The sequence below is a fragment of the Helicoverpa armigera genome, chromosome 27, assembly GCF_030705265.1.
Source record: "Helicoverpa armigera isolate CAAS_96S chromosome 27, ASM3070526v1, whole genome shotgun sequence".
Taxonomy (NCBI): domain Eukaryota; kingdom Metazoa; phylum Arthropoda; class Insecta; order Lepidoptera; family Noctuidae; genus Helicoverpa; species Helicoverpa armigera.
This window is the reverse complement of record NC_087146.1, coordinates 3,086,668-3,095,931: the sequence shown is the minus strand read 5'-3', so window position 1 is coordinate 3,095,931 and position 9,264 is coordinate 3,086,668.

Below are 9,264 nucleotides of genomic sequence, written 5' to 3'. Positions count from 1 at the left end.
AAGGTAATTAAAATTAAATTGTTTATTGATTGTGTATTTTGTAAAGGACATTGTTCAATTTTGGCCTAAGAATCGATTTGAATATAAATCTATCTACTATGATTTTCATTTATTTTTATACTGTTTGAAACATATTTAAGTATTCCACGGACACTTCAAATAAATAAATTCCAGATAAAAAGTTGGGTCACAATTATTGATGCCTTATAAAATGTTTTCCGTCAGTCAGTGTTGCCAGGTCCGGAAGTTTTCGCGATTTCTGTAAATACGGATCGAATTGAGAACCTCCTCCTTTTTGAAGTCGGAATTAGTTAATAATACTTTCATCATTTAAATACCTAAATTGACCAGCTAGAAAAAAACTAGTATTCTTTATTTTTTAAACGAAATCGCGAATTTCTAGCTTGGATTTCGAATATTATAGTTTTCGTAATTGGCAACACTGGAGTACTTCATACCTTATCCAGTGTTTCATTCAATTTTTGATTGCTTTGCGACTATCGTTTCTTTTGTGATTTTCTATGCGTTTCATGGTTTTATTCTAACAACTTTGGCTTGATTACGGACTCCGATTAGATTGCGTATTTGGTAGACTCGGCTGTGTGTAAAGGACTGGATTTTCCTGGCATTTTCGGATATTGCTCTGTCTGTGATCGAATTTAGTTGTATTATAATTACAACAATGGACGCAGAATATAGTTTATATTGTGTAAATTGTGGATCTGCTTTATGCTCTTTGGTATTAGAAAACGAAGATATACTTCGTTGCACACATCAATGGACTGCTCCCCTGTATTTTTATAACCTCAAAATATTAACTTTTTTCGTAATTACTTTAGTTTCCTGAAGTGTCCATTCGTGAAAACTTATTTCTTAGGATTCCATATAATTTTAAGAGTTTATATGTACATACGTATAAAGTACATATGTCACTTTCGATTCGAACGGTTCTTAGGCAGAACATGTATGGAGCCTGAACAATGTCCTTTTCAAACAAAAATATATATTAACACTAGTTTCGGCGCTAGGTTTTACCCGCGTCCCGCGATATCTGCTTCCCGCAGCCGGATAGTCCAAGGTCCCAAACTAGACTACAGGAACTTAAGTACCACAATTTATATGTATGTTTTTCACTCTATGTTCTCATCTTGCGCTGCTGCGCATTCTATTTAAAAGTAATAAAAATAAATAAGCAAAAAATTATTAAACTGTTGCGGCTTTATTAACTTAACAAGTAATTCTTGATAGGTTTAACTTTTACCACAATTTTTTAAGTGTAGAAAAACCTACCACGTATATTTTTTTTTAACTTAGTCTATTAAGAGTTCAGTTACTAATAGTATAAATAATTGATTTGATAATTTACTCTGTCAGGGATATACATAAATATACTAGGAAAGAAGTATAGTGTATAGCTTTTTAACTTTTTCAGTTACCGTCGGAAGCTAATTACAGAAATTGTAAGCATTCCAGCATTTTAAACATGTATTGTTTTCTTTTATAAGATTGTATATCCAAACAAATATGTAAACTCTTATTAACATGATTATAAAAAAAGATGTTTTCATGAAACCCAAAACTCTACTAAAAGTGTATATTTTTTTATTTCTTTACACTTATACGAATAGCCCACTTAAGAATTTTCCCAAAGATTGTGAATCAGACCAAAAATAAAAAGTCGTGGTTTTCTAAGTTTGTAAGTAGGTACGATCTAACTACATCTTGGAAAGCAATGACTGTGTTCCGGATGGCACATTAAACTGTAGGTCTCGGCTGTCATTAAACATCCTTATCAGTCGTTACGGGTAGTCAGAAGCCAGTAAGTCTGACACCAGTCTAACCAAGGGGTATTGGAATGCCCGGGTAACTGGGTTGAGGAGATCAGATAGGCAGTCGCTCCTTGTAAAACACTGGTACTCAGCTGCCAGTTAGACTGGAAGCCGACCTCAACATAGTTGGGAAAAGGCTCGGAAGACGATGATGACAATCTGACCGAAGTTATGACGTTATGAGTTCTTGTATAACATACCGTTACTCACACAGCGTACATAATATATTGATTGAACTCGTTAAAATTAGTTTATCATGAAAATGACGTGGACAATAATAACAGTATTAACAATACTTATGTAACTAGGCATTAATTACTAAGAGTAAAACTAAGCGAGCCGAAATCCGTAAATTGCACGTGGTGGTATTTTTAAAGTACTACCGTAAAAGTTACGGCGGACATTTGACGTGTGTTTAGTTTTAGCTGGCTAAGACCAGCTGTAGTGGGTACATGTGGTTAAAATATGGAAATAATGGCGTCCACGGCCGATTTCGGCCACGGCGGCTGTTCTCATTTAAGGAGATCAGCCAGCTGCGCAGGACATATTATAGTGCACGAGCATTTGCGCAGACACAGGTGCACTCCCTATTCCTTCCGGCGGCAATCCGACCGGAAAGGGAAATATGGAAATAAGGCGTCCCCCAACCGACGTTTACCAACTGGATAAGAAGAGCCAAGTTTCGGGACAGCTGCAGGATGATTGTAGAGGAAGCCAAGGGGATAGAAGATGAGGGGGATTGCAGAGGAGGCCCACAAATCGTTGTAGAGCCGATGGAAAGGAAAAAAGGCGTCCCCTAATGCTACTGGAAAGCAGTCGTTGTGTAACAAGCCCTATAGTTCCAGAGTTGTACTCAGACACTAGGGCTTGTTAGGTGATTAAACTTGCAGCTCACTTGATAAGAAGAAAAATCAACCAACTGCGAGAGGAATATGCGCACAAAGGTACGTACCGAACTATTACTTCTTTAATAATATAATATAGAGTATTTTGTTATTTTTTTTTGCCTGTACCCTGAATGTTTTGAAACTACTCAGCCAATTTGAAAAATCCTTGCACTGTTTTTAAGCTACACTATTATCGGGTGACATAAACTATGTTTTATCCGGGTACGGGATATAATAGATTCCCTGGAATGTGGTTGAAACCGCAAGAAACCTTTATTTTTAACCAATTTGTTATTTTTTTGTATATTGCCATGGCAATATTACTTCACTTTGTACATAATATTTGTACCTATGTAATATAAGTGCACCATGTATGAAAATTTCAATTTCCTAACTTATTACGGTTCATAAGTTCAGAAGTGCAAGCAAGTGTCAGAGATTTTGACGCTTTTGGTAAGGGACTCTAAAAAGGAGTATTCTATGCACCTAAATAAAGCGAGTATTTTACCCGCTACCGCTTTTCAATGTATCCCCATTCCTAAGAGGATGTGAGAACTAGAATAAAAATTCATTCTCGCATACTTTTAATAGTTTTTCCGGGTTAACTTCAAATTGACGATCTGTATCTATCTTAGTTGCAACCTTGTCTATGGTCTTGATCTTTTTAAAGTATTGCTGTAAGTGCATTTTAAAATAATTATAAATTAATTGATATAGTTTTAAAGTATTTTCTAATTTGTCTAGCCCTTCTGTTGAACCATAGCATAGTACATAGTGCTTATTAAAAAATAATTTACTTACAGAGTAAGCTTGTATTTTTCACCTATAAGTAAAAATCATTGGTCACCACGGCTGCTCAATATATAGATAGATTTTTTTTCAGGGAAGTTACAGAATGCTATTTAACTAACAATCGAATTTCAATTAAACCTAAGTTTTTAACTAAAATTCCTTTTGTTGTAGGACTTTTCCAGCTTTCTAGTTTTCATACTGGGCATTTTCCGGACAGAAAAACCAAGCGAGATCACCCGGTCTCTACGGGTGGTGAAAATACTGTTAAAAGCTGGAAGGAACCAGAAATGGGGGCGGAGAGTGGATGATGAGCGTCGAAGACCTGTCATATGGTAGGAGAAAAATTTGCTGAACTGACGACAAAACCACAAAGTTCAGGTTTATTCAAAACCAGCCGTTCCATCGAAACTTCTTCCCGTACATCATCTTCTGCCCTTATCCCAATTTTATTTGGGGTCGGCGTGGTATGTTTTCTTCTTCTTCTTCAATCTGCCTCTATCGCTCAACACAGTTTTCCTGTACCCGGATAAAATGTACATATTTAGTTCATGTCATCCGTGATAACGTATCTTCGCAACAGTGAAGTAATATTTGAAATGGGTTCAGACGTTGCGGAGCCTTTTAGGTATAAAGAGACTAAATGTTTCCTATTAAAAAATATATAATCACCCTATTTAATGATCTTTCTAGGCGGCTGGTTGACGCTTCTCGTGGCCAAAAGGCTGGCTATTACCTCGGACAAAGAATCAGCATGGCGATCCAACGAGGTAATGCTGCCAGCCTCTTGGGTACGCTCCCAGTTGACAGCGATGGGGATGAATTTTTTTACGCTTTTTAGTTCAAGTTTTACTAGGATAGTTTTTATATGTATTGTAAATATATAGGAAAAGATCTAAGCTAAAAAGTTGCTCAGACTGCTACGCAACTGTGTCGAAATTGTCGTAGTTTTGGTGATTAAAGAAGTGTTGATATTTCATCATTATTTTGAACTAGCTGTTCCCCGCGGTGCCACCAGCGCACCGAGAGAAGTACCTATTTCCTGCAGCCGGCTAACAACTATGATCTTATGATATTTCTCAAACTATGTTCATAAATACCAAAAAAAAACATTGATTCAGTTCTTTAGGCGTTGACAGACAAACAGAGTTAGATTCGCATTTATAATTTTATACTAATTGTATGTGGAGATAAAATAATTACTAAATAACTTGTAACATTAACTAATAATTATAACTTTTAGTTTAAACGATAATTCCATTCACAAACAATAACAGTTTATAAAAATATGTAAACCATCATACTAATAAAAATATTACTATTAAAATATTTCATATTTCTTATCTCGAAACTATATCAATATATTAAGACCAATTATGGCCCCCGGCAACGTCTGTCTTTTACAATATTTTGTCATAATATTCATGTTATGATTTTTTAGATGTAACTGATAAAATATAGCTATTTCCTTTGGATAGGTCAGTTGTTCCGTATTTTCTAAAAGTTCCTATATTTACTTTAGATACATTTTTATCAGATTAAATTGTCCATCCTACTAATATTATAAATGTGAAAGTTTGTGAGAATGTATGGATGTATGTTTGTTATTCTTTCACGCAAAAACGGCTGGTCCGATTTGGTTATCATTTGGTATGTAGATAGGTTGAATATTGGATTAACACATAGGCTACTTTTTATCAACACACCACGTGGGAGAAGCCAGACGCGGAAGCTAGTAAATAAATAAAAACCATTAAATGCAAGACATAGTTCAGCAACCGAAGTAGCGTTTGATTCCTGATCGGGCAACTTCCAATGTAACTTTTCTAAGTTGTATGTATTTTATTGGCAGGAGCTGGATGCGAGCAGCCGAAAATCGATCTCAGTGGCGTGCAATTGGAGAGGCCTATGTCCAGCAGTGGACTGCGATAGGCTGATGATGATGATGATGTATTTTCTATTTAAAGTTTACTATTATTTCAGGCACCAATGACTGAGTATAGGCGAGGGAAAACATTTCGAGTAAGCCTGGACTTTAACCTGGACTACAAAGTCTGAAATCACCAACCCGCATTGAGCAAGCCTGGTGATTAATGCCCAATCCTTCTCCGTGTGAGAGGAGGCCTGTGCCCAGCAGTGGGACGATAAAAAGGCTGTAACTGTAACAGTACAAAAATATACATTTTACCTCTAGAGAAGGTAACAGAGGTGATGATTTAGATAAAGATTTTAAATAGATCTGCTTTTTCTAAGGGCTCTGATTGACGCACTTATGAAAAACTGTCTGTGTATTAATCAACCATATTATTATGACATTATATCGTTATCTGAAAGGACATCTTTCATATCACAAATTTATTATATGTTTTTATTATAATTTATTATATAAAATTATAATATTAAATCGATATTCGCGTCCTGTGTACCAATGTTATTTAAAACGTGCTGTTCCAAAATTATTTGTAAACAAAGTGAGTCACGTTGTAACTTAATAAGTACACCTGATTATCTATGATTCTTCTGCCGAGCCTTTTTCCAACTATGTTGGGGTCGACTTCCAGTCTAGCCAGATGCAGCTGAGCACCATTGCTTTCCAAGAAGCGAGTGCCTATCTGACCTCTTCAACCCAGTTACCCGGGCAACGCAAACCCAAATAAGACTGGTTGTAAAACTTTTTGGCTTCTACATACCCGTAACAACTGCCAAAGATGTACAAATGACAGTCGGGATGTACGGTATATCATGCTATTCGAATCACGGAAGAACTCGTTATGAAAAGATGGTCTCCCATCCATTGACTGACTGTGCCAAGCGTTGCTTAATATTATGATCGAGCTCTAAACAGACAAAACTTTTTCGAAAAATGTTTGTTTACTTTGACACTAGCTTCTGCCAGCGGTTTCACCCGCATCCCGTGGGAACTACTTCCTGTACCGGGATAAAAAGTAGCCTATAGCCTTCCTCGATAAATGGGCTATCGAACACTGAAATCAAATTTTCAAATCGGACCAGTAGTTCCTGAGATTAGCGCGTTCAAACAAACAAACAAACAAACTCTTCAGCTTTATAATATTAGTATAGATTTGAACGCGAAATTAGTAGGTACCTAAAAAGTTGTTTTAAGAAAACTGCACTAAAAGGTTTATATTGTTGAACTTGGCCTTAGCTATATAAACTTAATAATAATAAATAATAAACTTAATAAAAAATGTTTATTGTTAATTGTAAGTTAATTTATTATTAATAAATTTATTATTAACATTTATTAAGGGAAATTATAAGTGTAGCCACAAAATTATTTATTGGACACATGATTAAACTTTTAATTTTATAACTTAGCAACGGGGAAATGACATAGCCTCTAATAAACTAATTCGTCTTTTTTACAACGCCAATCAAATATTCTATAGAAAGCTAAGTAAAGATCATCAATTATTGTGACTTGTCCTTCTTATTTATACATTGTCATCTAATTTACTAGCTCGGCCTCGTTTTTAGTATATTGCCATTTATAACCTTAAATTAAAAAAACATTGTATTAAAAATTGAAGTTAGTGACGAAAACGAATCGCTGCAAAACCGACTCCACGTAGTCTTGTCTGCCCTACCCCTTTTGCGATTAATACGCCTGAGAGGAGGGGGTCTGGGAATCTATGGCATCCAGTCCCCCACCGGCGATTGCCCGCCTTACGGCAGGCCCCTCATATCTCCCCCTAGTGGGGAGGGGTCCCTATGATGGCCGGAGCACAAGGGGCGATCCTTGTAATACAGGCGGTGGCACCCCCGCGCCTGTCGCCCGCTGATCACCCCCCGGGGCGGATGGGGACGGACGTTGTGTTCGCCGTCTTCCACCCCTTCTTCGTCTGCGGTGCGGTGCTGCGAGAGGGTCGTTCTCCCGCAAGCGCTCTGCCGCCTCCTTCTGTGACATGACGTCCTCACAGAAGGAGGCTACCGCGTCCCATGCCTCCTCACTTCCCAGCATGGCACCAATCACACTGGGGAGCGAGAGGTCATCCCCGACCACTGCCACCAGGGTGCGGCGGGGTTCAGCCCACGATGGGCACACCTCCAGTGTGTGCTCTGCCGTATCCACCTCGGCTTCACAATGGTGGCACTTTGGGGTCTCCTCCCTCCCAATTCGGTGCAGGTACGCTCCAAAGCAGCCATGCCCGGACAGCACCTGCGCCAGATGCATCGAGAGGCAGCCATGCCGCCGATCGAGCCATCCATCCAGGACAGGCCCGATGGCATCCAGCGTCCGGCGGCCGAACGTTGACGAGGCAAGGTCCTCGGCCCAGTGTCGAGTGATTGCTTCCCTCGCCTCCTCACGCACTTCTTCCCGTTCGATCGGGTCCGGGTGCCGGTCTAGCGCCCTTTGCGCCGCCGTCCAGTCGTACACTCTGGCGAGCACCCAAGCTTCGAGTTCCCAAGGAGGGGCACCCGCCAGAACGCACGCCGCCGCGAAGCTCACTGTGCGGTATGCCCTCGCCACCCTCTGTGCAATGGCCCTTTGTGGCCTTCGGATGGCAGCGGCGTTCCTCCGACCACACAGTGAGTCTGCCCAGATTGGGGCCCCGTACAGGGCCATACTCTTGAGTATGCCGGCGTATAGACGCCGGCAATGGTCGCCGGGCCTCCCGATGTTCGGGAGGAGCCATGAGAGGGCGCCCGCGGTCCTCATCAAGCGCGTCGACAAGCCACTGAAGTGTGCGTTGAAACGCCACTTGCTATCGAGGGCTATGCCCAGATATTTCATCTGGGGCTGTACCCCAATGCGGACACCCTCCACATGTATATGAGCATCGGGCGGTTGGTGCTGCCGAGGCCCATGGAAGAACACGGCTTCGGTCTTTTGCAGCGCCACCGTCAGCCCTAGGCGGGAGATTCTGTCCACCACTAGTGAACCGCCCGCCGAGGCCAAGCTGGCCGCCTCTTCAAAATTTCTCCCCCGGGCAATCAGAAGGGTGTCGTCTGCATAGCAAATGACAGATGTGCCACGGGGGAGGTTGCCCCGCAAAAGCCAGTCGAATCCAATGTTCCACAGGAGCGGCCCTAGAACAGAACCCTGTGGGACACCGCACTCGACGCCGTAACTTCGGAGCTGGCCCGTCTTGTCCACAAGGAGGACTGTGCGGTCCTTCAGGTAGTCCGTCAAAAGTCCCCGCAAATACGGAGGCACCCCGTGGAAGCGGAGGGCCTCCAGTATGGTGGAGTGGGGAATGGAGTTGAAGGCGTTGGCTATATCGAATGACACAGCCAACAGTCCGTCTCCCGCATCCATCGCCTCCCTCACCTGGTCTTTTAGTCGGGACAGGGCGTCAACTGTCGAACGCTCAGCTCGAAAACCAAACTGAGCGTCCGCTAGATCCGGGCCGATTGTGCTCAGATGTCTGTTGATTCGGGCGGCGAGGATCCTCTCGAACATTTTGCCGACCTCATCCAGTAAAACGATGGGTCGGTATGCCGATGGGGAGTCCACCGGCCGCCCTTCCTTCCGAAGAAGGCACAATTGGCCCTCCTTCCATAGTTTCGGGAACCTCTCGCACGTCAGGCACGCACTGAAGAGGTCCCGAAACCTTTCTCCCATCTGCGATGTGGCGATGGCCACCACCTTTGCGGGGACGCCATCCGGACCTGGGGCCGTCTTTTTCCCCCTGAGGCAGAAAGCTGCCTTCTCCACCTCGTCCTCAGTAACCGGCGGGACTTCCTCGGCTGACGGAGCTGCACCCCGCGGGGCGCTCATCTCTGGTGGAGTGAAG